The 15,806-nt window shown below is 39.5% G+C and overlaps 1 non-coding gene across 1 annotated transcript; it reads right to left on the bottom strand.

Annotated features, from left to right (window-relative positions):
• Positions 1 to 549: 549 nt before the first annotated feature.
• LOC112584801 lies at positions 550 to 622 on the bottom strand. The gene has a single exon (XR_003109199.1). It is a non-coding gene; the product is annotated as a small nucleolar RNA R38 (small nucleolar RNA).
• Between the last annotated feature and the right edge of the window lie 15,184 nt (positions 623 to 15,806).

The following is a 15,806-nucleotide window of genomic DNA, read 5'->3' as shown; positions in this document are numbered from 1 at the left end:
GTGCATGCTCAGGGTTCCCAACTCTTTGCAACCCCATGGACTGTAGCCCACAAGGCTCCTCTGTCCAAGGGATTTCCCAGGCAATAATACAGGAGTGGGTTTCCATTTCCTTCTCCAGGGGATGTTCCTGACCCAGGAATAGAACCTGCATCTCCTGCATCGAGGTGGATCCTTTACCACTCAGCCACCTGGGAAGCCCCACGTATACTTATCTTTTAGATATATATACTATCTAGATGTGTGGGATGTGCTTTAACATAACCCAGACTTTGAGGTGACTACGTGGGCATGAGGGTGCATAGAAGAAAGCAGATTGGACATGAATTGATAGGCTGGATAATTCGTACATGGGAATCCTCCAAACTAATTTTCTATGTTTTTATATGTTTTAAACTTTCCTCAATAATAACACATGTCTTCTCCTTGGAAGATTTTTATATGTATTTTTTCTTCCAGTTTTATTGAGATATAATTGACATAAAGCACTGTATAACTGCACAATATAATGATTTGAATTACATACATGTTGAAATGATTTTTTTTTTTTTTTTAAGCCTCAGAACAGATTGTTTTCCCTCAGTCGAGATGTTCAGACAGGGATAACTAACCATCACAGGCTTGAAATGATTATTATAATAAATTTAGTGAACATCCATCATCTCATATATATATAAAATCAAAGAAATAGAAAACAAACTTTTTCTTGGGACAAGGACTCAGGATTTACTCTCAACAGCTTTCATATATATAACATACAGCAGTGTTAATTATACTGATTTTGTTGTATATTACATCCCAGGTATTCATCATCTCACAACTGAACGTTTTTACCTTTTGAATTGCCTTCAATAACAACTTTTATAAAGTGAATACGGGACAGTCAGTCCTCCTTCTACAGTCAAATGTATGACACAGACACTGGACACCAATACTTCAATGTTATGTTTGTAAAGTGAAGTGGAAGTGAAAGTCGCTCAGTCATGTCTGATTTTTTTGTGACCCCATGGACTGTACAGTACATGGAATTCTCCACGCAGGAATACTGGAGTGGGTAGCCTTTCCCTTCTCCAGGGGAATCTTCCCAACCCAGGGATCAAACCCATGTCTCCCACATTGCAAGCAGAATCTTTACCAGCTGAGCCACAAAGGAGGCCGCTCTTTGCATAAAACCATTTTTAAATAAATGTGGGATGAGAACCTCACAATTAATAAAGGATGTTGAGTTCTGGAGGACTCTATATGAGTGCTTTTCTTATTCCTCATGTTAGCGGTTCCCCCGATAGAGAGTTTGGTATGCTTCCTTTTTCAGTGTGAAAGAAATGGGAGGAGCAGGTAGGGATCCTGTAATAAAATACTAGGCAGTTGCCTCATTCTGGTAATTATACAGCACTTCCATCGAAGCTTCTGGAACTCTAAAGTTCTTTCAAGAGATACATAATCTATCACTTTTCTGTAGAGGGATTCAAAATTAGAGACCCAAAAGTGAATTTTTCAGTATGTTGCCTCTATATAATCAAATAGCTAATGTTCCATAACCTCAGTGCTGTTTTCTCACAGCCTTCATAATTTTACCTGCCTCCTGAATGTTTTCATTTAATGCCTCTCTCCAGATGTCTTATTCTGCATTTAATTCTTGTTTGAGACTACTTTTCCCTTCTGCTCAGATTTTCTGAATTCTTAAGGCTCATTCATATAGTTCCTCTATTCCTATAGTTGCTTGCCAAGCCACCACGTTTAATATCATTAAAATTTTCATTGCTTTATTACTATCTCTCTTTTCCAGACCATTAAATAGAGGCAAATATGTGGGAGGCAAATATAAATAGTATTCCATTAATTAACCAACTAAAATAATCAACTTTTTGATGTTAAAAGGCATAAATATCTCTTTGGCTGATGATATAAACATTTATTTGCATCTATTCATGTATTTACGTTTTCTAGCCCAACTCTTTTCAAAAGATAGAAGGGTTAGGGTATATTTACCATATAGTTTATTAAGATACATAAAAGGCAGGATCAAGGCGATTAAAAGAAGAAACAGCACGTACTAACAGGGGCCAATTTAGCTGCTTTGATGATTAAGCATAACATTTGAGCTGCACATTGATGTTTAACAATCTTTTATCATTAGTTAACAAAAGAACGTTAATTTTTACATGTGAAAAGACTGAGATTTTTTAACCTCTGCTGTTTGCTACACTAGTATCCTAATTAAAAACTGATGCCAATTTAATTGTTGGAGTCCGAAATATTTACATAAATATTCTTTTATTTTGTAATTTTAAATTCAACTGAGGTAAAATATATATTGAATGGCTTCTTGGTTTCAGACTGAAAATGATAAAAGGGGAAATGCTGTACATATATCATTCTATTCATAAAATACAATCAATATGATGAGTTTATAATAAAAAGGTGTATAAAATATTTATGGGAACCCAGATTAAAGGAGATATTCTTTCTTCCTTATGCATGTAACTATGAGGAAGGCAAGTAAGGAGCCATTCTGGACATTGTTTCCCTAGCAGATAAAACAAGATTCCAGAGAGAGGGGCCTGTGCAGACATTCATCCATCCCTCACTGAGAATCCAGTCATTAAACAGCAGAGACAATCCATCCCCCATGCAAATCCTTACTCACCAAAACTATAATAGAATGGTTGGTGTTTTATCCACTAAGTTATTTCAGTGGAGGGAGGGAGAATTGTTATGCAACAAAGTGTAACCAAGACACTGATCAAGTTCAGGTCGCCCTTCTTTTTCTCCAAGATCTTTCCAACCACTCCCCCTGTCCTTTGGTGCTTTCTGTCCTACTCTCTGTAAGAGGGAGAAGAATCTTTATAAACCTTCTCTGATTACATAAGTACCTTGGTTAACAGCCTTTGGGTGTCCCCACTGCCTTCAAAATGAACTTGCGCACTTGGCATAACTGAATCATTTCATGGGTTGTTCACAGCCTCACCTTGCTCACGTCCCATACCTCATCTTTGTGCATCTCCCTCAATGGTCAGTCAGTTCTGCCAAACATGCCACAGACTCTCAACCTGCAAACACTCTCTTGCCTCTGCCTGGAATGTTCCTCTCCACTACCTCAAATTCCCCACCTTCCCTTTACTCTGGTTGTTCCTGTGTGTGTTAGTCACTCAGTTGTGTCCGACTCTGCAACCCCATGATCTGTCCGTGAAATTCTCTAGGCAAGAATGCTGGGGTGGGTTACCATTCCCTTCTCCAAGGTATCATCCCAACCTAGGAATCGAACCCTGCACTGCAGGCAGATTCTTTACCATTTGAGCTATCATTTCAGACTCCAGTATAAATATCTTTTTCTCCAAATACTGCTTCTCCAGAAGTAACACCTGTATACCTATGTTGTAAAGTCCTTAAAGTCCCCAGGTACCTTGAATGTTCCTGAAATACCATCATCAATGAATTTAATCTTCAACTTGTTCCCATACCCTGGGTGAGACTAGATGCTGCTAGCAGCTAACACCCATAAGAGCAAGCGTGCTTCAACCATTATGTCAATTTCTCTTGGTAAAAACCTCATAGAAATCTAAAGGATCTATTTCCAACCATGATTAAGAGTTTCCTATTTTTGGAAGATACTACTTAACAATATTCCCATTTAAGTGGCAATCCTATATAATGCATTACACACTATAAATTGGGGATAAGCCAGCTAATTCTGACTTGTCATGCAGAAAAGATGTACAAAATCTGTGCTGGATAAAGAAACTTTGGATCCCTGAGATAGTTTTTCCATTTAAAGCTACCAGTGCTGCCTCTTTATGTGAAGATGGTAGCCCAGAATTTCTCCTCAAACCTACAACTGCACATCACTGAAGGAGAAAAAATGGAGGCAGTGGGAACCCATGACAGGAAAGGGTGATGCTTGAAGCAGAAGATATTGCAAGTCATAGGATTTTATCAGTTCTATGTAACAGACCTGAATAAAGAATCCACATGTCAATGCAGGAGACACAAGAGACATGGGTTCAATCCCTGGGTTGGGAAGATCCTCTGGAATAGGAAACAGCAACCCACTCCAGTATTCTCGCCTGGGAAATCACATGGACAGAGGAACCTGGCGGGCTGCAGTCCATGGGGTCACAAAGAGTAGGACACTACTGAAGGAGCACATACATGCATGAAACAGACCTGAAGAAACTTACCATGGCCTGTCTGGCCTAGGGAGATGTTAGGAAATGACCTTGGACAGAATCAGGGAAAATCTCTGAGAAAGAGCATCAGGTCATGATTTGTTTGACCCAGATATGTTCTCTATGGGGTTCCTATTGACAGAATCTCCACCTGCAACCCTCCCCACAACACTGTCTAACTACTCTGATTTGTGAGGTTAATTCTATACTTTTGTGATGATACTAAAACCTCAGTGAATAAAGCTGCCCAGCTGTCAAGGACAGTCATTATTTTCTGAATCTGATGACAAAGCTTACTTACATATAGCTCTTTCTCTGGGTCTCCGAATGTTTCCTTTTGGCCCATGATCTATAGTTTTGTTCTCCTCTACACACCACCAACATTCCCTCCTGGACAATGTTCCCAATCTCTCCTTAACCTTTCTCCCCCAGATAACACTTTGATAACTTTACATGAGGTCCTGAAGCTCTCAAGGGTGTCTTGAACTCCACTCTGGAAGATTGGTCTCATGGTTTCTTGTCATAATGCATTTTAAAACAAGATTACTTGCTGTGACACCACATGAGGCAAAAGAAGAAAATGCATCATAAATAAAGAATAAGACTACTGGGAAACTTGCTATGCCAGTGTAAATGAGGAGTATCCAATGAGAACAAATTTCTACAGGTTGCATTCAATTGTTTCAGAATTTCTGAAAAACAAATTCATTTTTCTTATTCCTATACTTCTTTGCAGTTGATGGGTCCTCAGCAGGCAGAGAAACTATATACAAAAACATCTCTCTGCAATCATGTAGAAATCTGAATCATAAAATAAAGTCATGATTTCTAGTCTACTGTGTTATAGCAATCAACAGTAGCTAAATTTTTTTTAACTTGCAAATATATCAACTGATGTACTGATAAATAGAACCAGAATCGTTTTAAATGATGGTAGAAGTGGACTTTCCAGTTGCTTTCACTATAGAAATAGTTACATTTAATACATTTTCATGAATCTCTGGTTTTATATTACATGCACATTCAGTAACAATAAATATTGTTCATCTACCATAAGTAAGGGCTTCCCTGGTATCTCCGCTGGTGAAGAATCCACCTGCAATGCGGGAGACCTGGGTTCGATCCCTGGGTTGGGCAGATCCCCTGGAGAAGGGAATGGCCACCCACTCCAGTATCCTGGCCTGGAGAATTCCATGGCCTGTATAGTCCGTGGGGTTGCAAAGAGTCAGACATGCCTGAGCGACTTTCACCACTACTACTACCACCGCCATAAGTAAATATATCAAATCCTTTGAAGATTCTGGAGACCTATTAGACATGATCCCTACTTCGTGCCTTTAGTTCTTGATCAATCAAACTGTAAAAGACATCTCAGGAGTGAAAGAAGAAAACCGTAAGATTACTGTTTACAGAGAATCCAAGATTATTAATACGTATCTGATGGGCATGCCTGCAGAAGAAAATAATTTGAGATTCATACCTCTAAATGTAAATTAAATGACTATAATTTCTGCCATTCTACAAATATGTGTTGATTATTTATGGTGTACTTGGTACAGAGTAAATATTAAGATGAAGAGAACCAAAACTAAGTTAGAGATTAACAGGTGGGGCCATGAGGAAGACTCCCTGAGAAGGCATTTATTTACACTGAGACTTAAGAGATGAGGAGGTGGGAGACAGGAAGACAGAGACCAGTACAGTTTGGAGAGGCGCATCAGGGGAAACTTAACAGAGTTTCCGCAATGTCAAGTTGTTTTTGGTCCCTAACATGCACCATGTGTTTTCACCTCAATGCCTGACATAAACTTTCCCTTCCTTTCATCCCTTTTATTCACCCTTTTATTCTATGTTCAAATGCCCCTTCCCCCAGGAAGCCCTCTTCACTTCAGGCTAAGTTTCAGTGCCACTCCTTTCTCCCTGTGAGTATCTCTATAATTCCACATGGCCTATAAGATCGTCTCCCCTAACCATCTATAAGTCAAGTAAGAGTAGGAACAGTGTTTGGAGTGGATTTGGGGCTCAGCAGAGCTCAATGACTGTGGCAGACATCCCAGCTGCTCCCCAATATCCATCGTTAATTCATTCACCAGCTCTGTGCTAGACAACCCCCTGTTTTACCTTACAAATCAAATTCTGTTTTGTTCCAAACAGCAATTTCTGCCTTAAACTTCTCATTTTAAATTAAAAAAAAAAAAAGAAGAAGAAAATGAACTACCTTTCCAGTCCCTCTTGTAGCTAGATGACAGCACGCTGCCAATAACATTCACAGAAGATTGCTAGCAATTTGAGAGAAGTTTTGCTGTTCTGATATTTGTGACACCCTTTCTTTTTTAGGACTTCCTTCCTTTATCCTAGAATAATCCATGAGGCTGGATTATAAGAGGGAGAGCCATACACTCAAGATGAAGGAGGAGAAACCCAGTAGTTGGAGCCCTTGGTTATATCTTGGATCAGCCACACAAGCCTGATCTTTCCTACTTGAGAAAAATAAACTCCAGCATTTGTAGTTGAACTTCTGTTATATGCAGATGAATGCAACCTTTCCTGATAAACTGTCTAATAGCAAACAGACCATGGGCAGCCTGCTAGTGTCACATCCTGGTTCTACAACTTAGCCAAACACAGACTTCTCTGGTGGTTAAGAGTTCATCTGGCAATATAGGGTACACATTTGATCCCTGGCCAGGGAACTACGATCACACACGTTTTGAAGCAACTAAGACTGCGAGCTGCAACTAGTTTGGATGCTGCAACGAAAGATCCCATGTGCTGCAACTAAGAGCCAAAGCAGTCAAATAAATAAATATTTGAAAAAAATTAGTCTAATAACATTTGACAAGCTATTTACTTCTTCAAGCTTCAGTTTCCTCACCTGTAAAGTAAGGGTAGTAACAATAACTAGCTCAAAACATAGATGTAAGAACTGTATAAGATGATGAAGTCAAGTTTTTAGCACATTGTCTGTCAAATAATACTTAACAAAGTTAGCTATTATTATTATTACTATTAAATATATGCTTGTTAAAAGATTAAACAAATAAGCAAATTTCCCTCTCAGACTGTCTAATGAAGTTATCACATTAGAGAAAGAAATTAAAGAAATACATAACTATATAGGATACAAATCGACAGATGCTTAAATGAGTGCTAGGATTTTTTTCCCAGCACTTTTTAAATAAACTTTTTATTTATAACAGTTTTAGGGTTTTACAGAAAAAATGCAAAGGTTGCAGAGAGATGTCCTATGTATTCCAAACCCAGTTTCTCCTGCTATTAACGTCTTACATTAGTGTGATCCTTTTGTCACAATTAATGAACCGATATTGATATGTTATTAACTAAAGTCTATACTTTATTCAGATGTCCTTAGTTTGTACCTAAAGTCCATTCTGAAGGAGATCAGCCCTGGGATTTCTTTGGAAGGAATGATGCTAAAGCTGAAACTCCAGTACTTTGGCCACCTCATGTGAAGAGTTGACTCATTGGAAAAGACTCTGATGCTGGGAGGGATTGGGGGCAGGAGGAGAAGAGGACGACAGAGGATGAGATGGCTGGATGGCATCACTGACTCGATGGACGTGAATCTGAGTGAACTCCGGGAGTTGGGATGGACAGGGAGGCCTGGCGTGCTGCGATTCATGGGGTCGCAAAGAGTCGGACACGACTGAGTGACTGATCTGATCTGATCTGATCTGAATGTCCTTTTAGCATCCCAGGATCCCATCTATGATAAAACATTATGTTTTGTCTTGTCTGTGGCTCTGTAGGCTCTTGGCTATAACAGTTTTTCAGATGATCCTTATTTTTGATGACCTTGACAGTTTTGAGGATTACTGACTAGTCAGGTATCTGTAAAATGTCTTTTAGTTGGGATTTTTCTGATGTATTTCTCATGATTAGACTAGGGTGATGTGTTTTTTAGAAGGGAACCACAAAGGTAACATGCTATTTTCCTCACATCACATCAAGGGTTTCATACCACCAACATGACTTATCACTGTGGCTGTTGACCTTGATCACCTGTCCGAGGTGGTGTCTGTCAGCTTCCTGCACTGCAAAGCTACTTTTTCTCCCTCCCTTTCCATACTATGCTCTTTGGAAGGAATTCACTAAATCAAGCCACACTTGTGGAATATCATTACATTTCCACCTCCCTGAATTGCCCCCAAAGTGGGCAAACTAAATTTATTGTGCTCGTGAAAAATGCCATACAATGACTAATATCACTAAGCTTCCGTTCGCTTCAACAAGACTATGGGAGAAATGTAAAACTCAAGAAAGGAAAAAGTGGATTGCCAACAAGTGTAGTTGACTAACTGAATGACCAAGAATTTACAATGCAATAACTGGAAGTTACTGGTTGGTTCAACAAAGAATTCAGAACAAATAATGATCTGTTTTTTTAGTACACTCAATGATGACATCATGAAAGTTAGAAACAGTCACTTTATTTGAATCTGATGCATCATATCAACAAATGATTTCCAGAGCAGCAAAGCCTGTGAATTAGGACTTCCATCTCTTCCACTGGACACACATATTCAAATCCAAGTTCCCCATCTTTTTGGTTCAGTGTCTCTTATCTAATAAAACAGCAGCACCTACCTCCTTAGAGAGCTGTGAGGATTGGATACATGAACACTTGGAAAGCTCTTAGCATACTTCCCATGACCCGGTAATTACTATAAAACATTCAGTTTTCACTGTTCTGGTACATAATTACAATATTTTTGGATTCTTCATTTCAGAAATTAAAATTCCAAATGTCCGGGAGGAGGGGATAATATCTTAACCGCATGCAATTTTTGAAAAGCAGTTAATCAGAAGTGCAAATGTATTCTGAAGAAGGACAAATACCTTAAAAGTAAATATTCTATTGTTTTTCCTGTGGAAACAGCTTATTTTGACTTTGAGTATAGGGTACATAATTTGCACTTGAACTCTTTCTTTTCTAGTTTTCCTCTTGAGCTATTTCATCCCTTTCTGTATGCAGAACTTTCCTAATGGATCTCCAGTGACAAAGATCTTAAATATGATAGAGTGGTATATTCACTGGTGCACTCTCCATTCACTTTTCTTACTTTGCACTAAAGTATTTCAAATTCGATTGCCTGAGAGCCACTGCTAAGTGGTACATATGGTGTGGGAGAAACTGGACTTGTCTAACTTTCACCATTAAGAACACTATAAAACTAGGGCAAGCTAAAGTTTTCTTTCTTCTAAAGACAACTTTCTCATGAAGTCAGATCAAGATTTAAATATTTATCAAACTCTCCCACTTAGAATTTCAAATTTGGGTTCAGCTTCATCATGAGTCATGAAAAGTTGTAACTTTTGGGGCTAACATTCAGATACTGTGGCGTCTTAAGCTATTCTACCACTAGATGCTAAAATTAAAAAAAAAAAAATAGGTCATTGTTTCTGACTGAGCACTAGTTGGAAGACCCAGAAGGAAAATTTGACAAGAATTAAAGTCTTTTCCAAGGATCTTGTAGCAGCTAGAGAGACAGCTGACTCATCAGAGATATCAGAACACAGACATCTCAGTATTAAAGCTTCCTCCTAAAGCCCTATGCACCAAAGGCCTTTTATGGATAAGGATTGAGCCAAAGAAGAGTATTTACTACTTGATGTCTAGGTTATAATCATTTCAGTGACTTTCATAAAGAGTGAAACTAAGAAAAGATGGTATCAATAGTCATCTCTTCCCATCTGCAAACTTTTCCGTTGATTCTCTGCTATCTGCCAGGTGACACGAAGATTCACTAATATTATAGAGGCCCAAAGACAGATGAGAAAGTAGTGAAAGTGTCATGTCCAACTCTTTGTGACCCTATGGACTACAGCCCACCTGGCTCCTCTGTCCATGGGATTCTCCAGGAAAGAATACTGGAGTGGGTACCCATTCCCTTCTCCAGGGGATCTTCCCGACCCAGGGATCAAACCCAGGTCTCCTGCATTGTAGGCAGATTCTTTACCATCTGAGCCACCAGGGAAGCCCAAGGAAACTAAAACATATGCCTGACCTCCTGTGCTCTGACCTACACATAGCATGCTTTTTCTGTACCAGAACAGAGCTTTAAGGCAACCTCCCTGGTAACTGAGGTTACGATTTGGAGACTCCAACCTCAACTTAATCTATAAAAGAACCTAGTGGCTCATTTTCAAAAGTGGTTCAATCTTATAATTATTGTCATCAACATAATCAAAGGCAAGTAAAATGTAAGGGGAAATTAATACTGGTAGTTAGGAAGTTTCAACATTCATCATTCTTAGGCCTGATGGCTCAGATGGTAAGAATCTGCCTGCAATGCAGGAGACAGGGGTTCTATCCCTGGGTCAGGAAGATCTCCTGGGGAAAGGAATGGCCAGCCATTCCAGTATTCTTGCCTGGAGAATTCCATGGACAGAGGAGCCTGGTGGGCTGCAGTCAAGGGGGTCACAAAGAGTCGGACACGACTAAGTGACTAACACTTTCACTTTCATTCTTAGGTCAAGGGGAAGAATTTTTTTTAGGTTATGCCTCACGGGAAAAGCTTTTGTCTTCCCAACACAAAGCCTATAAACTCTTTCTGTCATGGACACACAATTCACATTTACACACAGGCATACCACATTCACACATATACCCATGTATATGCACACACACACACACACACACACACACATATCTGCAGTTCACAAGAGAAGATGCACCATACTCCATTTATATAATAAGAACATGAGCTAGTTTTCAGAATACATTAGAAACATGAAAACCTGCTTTTAGAATATACTTATAAAAGAGTCCATGGAAAATCTGAACTTTGAACAAATGCAATGATAGGTCCTAAGAATCTTCTACAATATTTATTAAAATCTTGCCCAGGGAAATAACTGCTGCAGATATACCTCATGGGGGGATGAATTATAGGGAAGACAGAAAAGCAGAGAAGGAAAGGCTAACCACACTGATGGTGAAAAAAAGACAATACAGAGCAAAGCAGGGATACTTTTTTCCCTTTGTCAGTCCTGCTTAATGGTCTCACCAATTCCCTTTTGAGAAGTTATTAGGAGTTATGACATGATCTACACTGAATATGTTTTACAAATTATTGCATGGGCCTTATAAGATTAAGAATAAATACAGTCCTACTGAAGATAGATTCAGAGGTCAGGCAACTCCAGTCAGTCATTTCCATCAAGATTCTAGTGGTTGAAAAAGATATGATGCTATGATGGTAAATATCAATAGTATGTTAAAATTACTTATATATCAGAGTAATCTGGATATTACTAACCCATCTTCCTGGTCACAAAGATAACTGGACATAACTGAGTAATTTAATAAAAATGGCAGCAACCTTCAGTGTTATGAATTTATTCCCTGTAGATTATAGCAGACCAAGTGAGGAAATGGAATAAAATTTGCATGATCAGTTTCACTACTAGGAGATCTGGCTTTTACAGCCCTTCAGTTGTATAGAATGGTGAGGGAGAAAAGATAGACACAGTTTTCACTTGTCAAGTCAACTCCCATAAACCCAGGTGAGTTTCTCTACCCCAGGCAGAGCAGACAGGAGAGGGCATTACAGCACCATGGATTTTTTCTTTTTTTTTTAATTTAGATGCACTGAGCTATCACCAATTGCAAATTTGAGAGGTCTGTGGTTTAACTCCAGCCATAACAAAAATATGAAACTCTATATGCTACAGAATTAATTTAGTGAAAGCAGAAGTGATTCAAAAGCTAGAGTTAAGACATCTTTTCTTAAAGAATTTAAGATTACAGTCAACAGAACTTGGGTGACTGAAATTTGATTTGGCGGTATACAAACTCCATCTTTTCTGTGTATTTGGTACCAGTGCTCACTCTGCCTCTGAAAGATGAAGGTATAGTTTCTGCCTCGGGCAATTTGAAACCATAATTATTTCATTTTATTCTTCTTGGGGTAAGAGTCACAGGTGAGGAGAACAAGAGCAAAATATCCAGAGACAGGTGGTTTCAATGGTGTGGTTTCAACAATGAAACTTCCAGAGATCTTATGGCAGATCCTATTATTGTGATACATCCTGCTCAATGCAAAGTTTGGAAAGTCAATATACGCACCGAAAATATAGGCTAGGAAACTCAACCGAAGTTTCCTCAACCTCTCTGACCCTTCATTGAGCAGTTTAATCAAATGTATCAGAATGGACAGCTGTAGTTCCCTTCTCACTCTGAAAATAAGGAGCCCAAGAGTCTGTGAGTTTCTCTAACAGATGAGACACCTCCTTCATTGACAGATATGCCCTTCCAGCTGCTTTTAACAATATGAAATAGATTGGACCGGCAGCTTTTGAGGAATAATAGCCCCTCTTAACATTAGGAGAGGTACACAATTTGGAAGCTCACAGTGTTTCATTTCAATGTTTGGCACTGCTCTTCACCTGGTCATCCAGGAAATGTACACAGGACACTGCTTCACACTCCTGAGGGCAAGTACTGTTCACCTATTTGCATGACACTCACTGAGTAGCCTAATTAATTACCTGTGGGTGGCAGAGTACATGCAGTCATATGAGTCAGCTAAGTATGCATTGCTTGTATTGATGCATACCCTGAAAATGTGATTTTTTTTTTGGAGGTGGAGGTTAAAGTGGCTTTCTGTTTAATATTTGGATGTTTTGTATTTATGTTTTATTTGGCTGATAAAATTTCAAACTTGCTACAAGCAAAAGTAAACAAAATGTGGTACCCAAAGAACAATGTAAATCATAATCATGGACTAATTGTCACAGATTTCTGAAAGGCAAATGATACTATTAGGTTAGAATTTTCCAAAGGCAGTGTCAGGATCCATGTTCATCATTCAGACTTCCGAAATCATCAGTGGTTCTTGCATGATACCTGCCAAGGGATATTCTTTGTTCTTTATAAATCTTTTAGACAGGTTTCCTAAGGGCTGTGTATGATATGAGAATATTTATTATGGGGTTTCAGCTTATGAACTGTCATTATAATACCCAGTTTCTCTTACTACCTTATATTTACTTCTAATTTCATCTCAAAGATTACTGGATAAATATTTTTATACTCACCTCCAAAGAGATTTTTTAGTATCAGATTTCATAGAAAGAGAACCCATTAAACCTTTAGGGCACAGATGCACAAAGAAACAAGCAAAAGACCATCAAACCTTCCCCCATCCCCAGATCACTGCTAATAATTTTATAATAAGAGTATGTATGCTTCAGACACCAGGAGCCTCATGGAAGAAAAGGCTTCATAGAATGCCGCCCTGATTCTGATAAATTAGACAAAAAGAGAGAGACCACAGCTATATTAGCATCAGTGACTCTGGTGAGAATTATAAAAACTTAAAAAAAAATCTTCTTCCCATGGCACATGCATTTCTGACTTTTTAGAAAGGTTAGAGCTATATGAGATCTGGAATCAAAACCTGATGTGACCTACATAAAAGAAACGCTGATTCCCTAATTAAACCAAGCTGTGGCTGCAGGCTCTGTAAAGAGCTGCCAAAAAATCATCCAATCAATTTTTCGACTATCCTCCAGGAATGTGGCGCGGAGGGCGAGGGCGGAGAGGCGAAAAGATGACTGTGAGGGTGCGGAGGCCGGGGAACCTCCTTCTTACACACGCTCTGTGCCGAGGTACCGCTTTTCCAGCACAGAAGCCTAGGACGGAAAGGATCACGTGGAGGTGGGGGCTGGGAAACAAGGGGACCGGCAGGGGTGGAGGAGAAAAACAGACTAAATGTTTTAACAGCTGCCCCTTTTTTCTTCCCTTACTTTGCCCACGGATCTGATTTCCTTCTGAAGGGGTGGGCTTTCCAGGGGCCCCTGGCTCTGCTCAGCAGGCGTTGTTTACTCTTGAGAAGCAGAGCTCTTTCCCTGTTTATAAAAGTGCTTGTTTTTGAGGAGAGGGAAGGGGTGGTGAGAAGAAAATGGAATATTTTAGAGTTCATATGGAAGCAAAACTAGTCAGAGAAAATGCAGTTCATCTGAATTTTAAGTAGACACTGGCAACAAATGAAGAAAAAAAAATATTCTCACATTCTTCCTCTCGAATTTTTGACAGGAAAATTGTTCTCCAGGAAAGATGGAATGTCGTTCCCATGTAACTTCCTCTTTCATTTTGGTTCCTTGATGATGCAGAAGACATGTTAATTGAGAAGGATTAGGAAAATAATTCAGCTGCTAAAATTGGAGGCAAATAACTTGCAGAGAAGCAATAAAACAAATGGCAAAGGTGCTTTCTGTGAGCCAAACACTCAAGGCTGCCAATATCGGATAAAGGGCAAATTCTACATGAAAAGAGCAGTTATTTATTTTCTTTGCAAAATCTTCTTGAATCTAGCATTTTGGTCTTGCCATAGAGTATTTCACCACACAAAACATTTCATGATAGATGCTGTCTCTCCCTGACTTACTTCATAACGACCATCTCATTGAAACACTGGACGAGCCTCAGTTAACACGTACATTGGTTTATTCCACGAGACACATAAATTCTCCTTTTGAGGAAGTGGAGCCACCAAATATAAACCGTAATTGCAGCCAAGTCTCAATTATTCGAGCAAATGTTGGAAGGCCAGCCGAAAGTTACTGCAAACGGCACACCCTTGTCAGACTTTATTTCAGCCTGCATTCACGACCTGCACCACCCTGGCTCACCCTCTCCAGCCCCAGGCCCGGCTTCTGCATTCTGTTTCCTGTTCACACTTTGTCTTTCTCCACTTAAGGCTCACCTCACCTCCTCCCATGCATTGGAGAAGGAAATGGCAACCCACTCCAGTGTTCTTGCCTGGAGAATCCCAGGGACGGGGGAGCCTGGTGGGCTGCCGTCTATGGGGTCACACAGAGTCAGACATGACTGAAGTGACTTAGCAGCAGCAGCAGCACCTCCTCCAGAGTTTCTAAGCTTCTCTCCAGTCTGAGCATTTCTACGCCAGGCTCACTTTTGCAAAGAAGGTATCTCTCTGTCACCATCCTTCCACTGCCATCTCTAAAACCTTACATAGTTTATATTTTGCTCGGCACACACTTAAACTTTGTTTCTTTCTCTCTTCAATTGTACCAGACTTGGTTTCCTGGATCTTATTTCCCCAGTCAATTACAAACACCTTGTGGAAAAGAACAATAGCTGACATTTTTCTCTGAAAAGTTGAAAGATTCTTTAGCAAGGTGCTAAATTTTCCAGTTTCCCCAAACTATCCCAATTTCAACATTGAAAGACCCATGTCCCAGGAAACTGCTCAGTCCCCTGGCAAGCTGGGCTGACTGGTCACCCCATCAGATAATACAGGAAAAAAAATTGTGCTTGATTGTGGAAACATTGAATAAAATGTTTTCATTAAACAGAGAAACCAAAAGTGGTCATTAAATGAATTAAAATATGGCAGAGAAACGTACTATTCAGTATACACATTTTGCATAGATCTATTCTACTGGAACCTCACTCCAGTACTCTTGCCTAGAAAATCCCATGGACGGAGGAGCCTGGTAGGCTACAGTCCATGGGATCGCTAAGAGTCCGACACGACTAAGTGACTTCACTTCCACTTTTCACTTTCATGCATTGGAGAAGGAAATGGCAACCCACTCCAGTGTTCTTGCCTGGAGAATCCCAGGGACAGGGGAGCCTGGTAGGCTACCGTC

The sequence above is a fragment of the Bubalus bubalis genome, chromosome 4, assembly GCF_019923935.1.
Source record: "Bubalus bubalis isolate 160015118507 breed Murrah chromosome 4, NDDB_SH_1, whole genome shotgun sequence".
NCBI classification, from domain to species: domain Eukaryota; kingdom Metazoa; phylum Chordata; class Mammalia; order Artiodactyla; family Bovidae; genus Bubalus; species Bubalus bubalis.
This window is presented reverse-complemented; position numbering and strand designations above follow the sequence as displayed.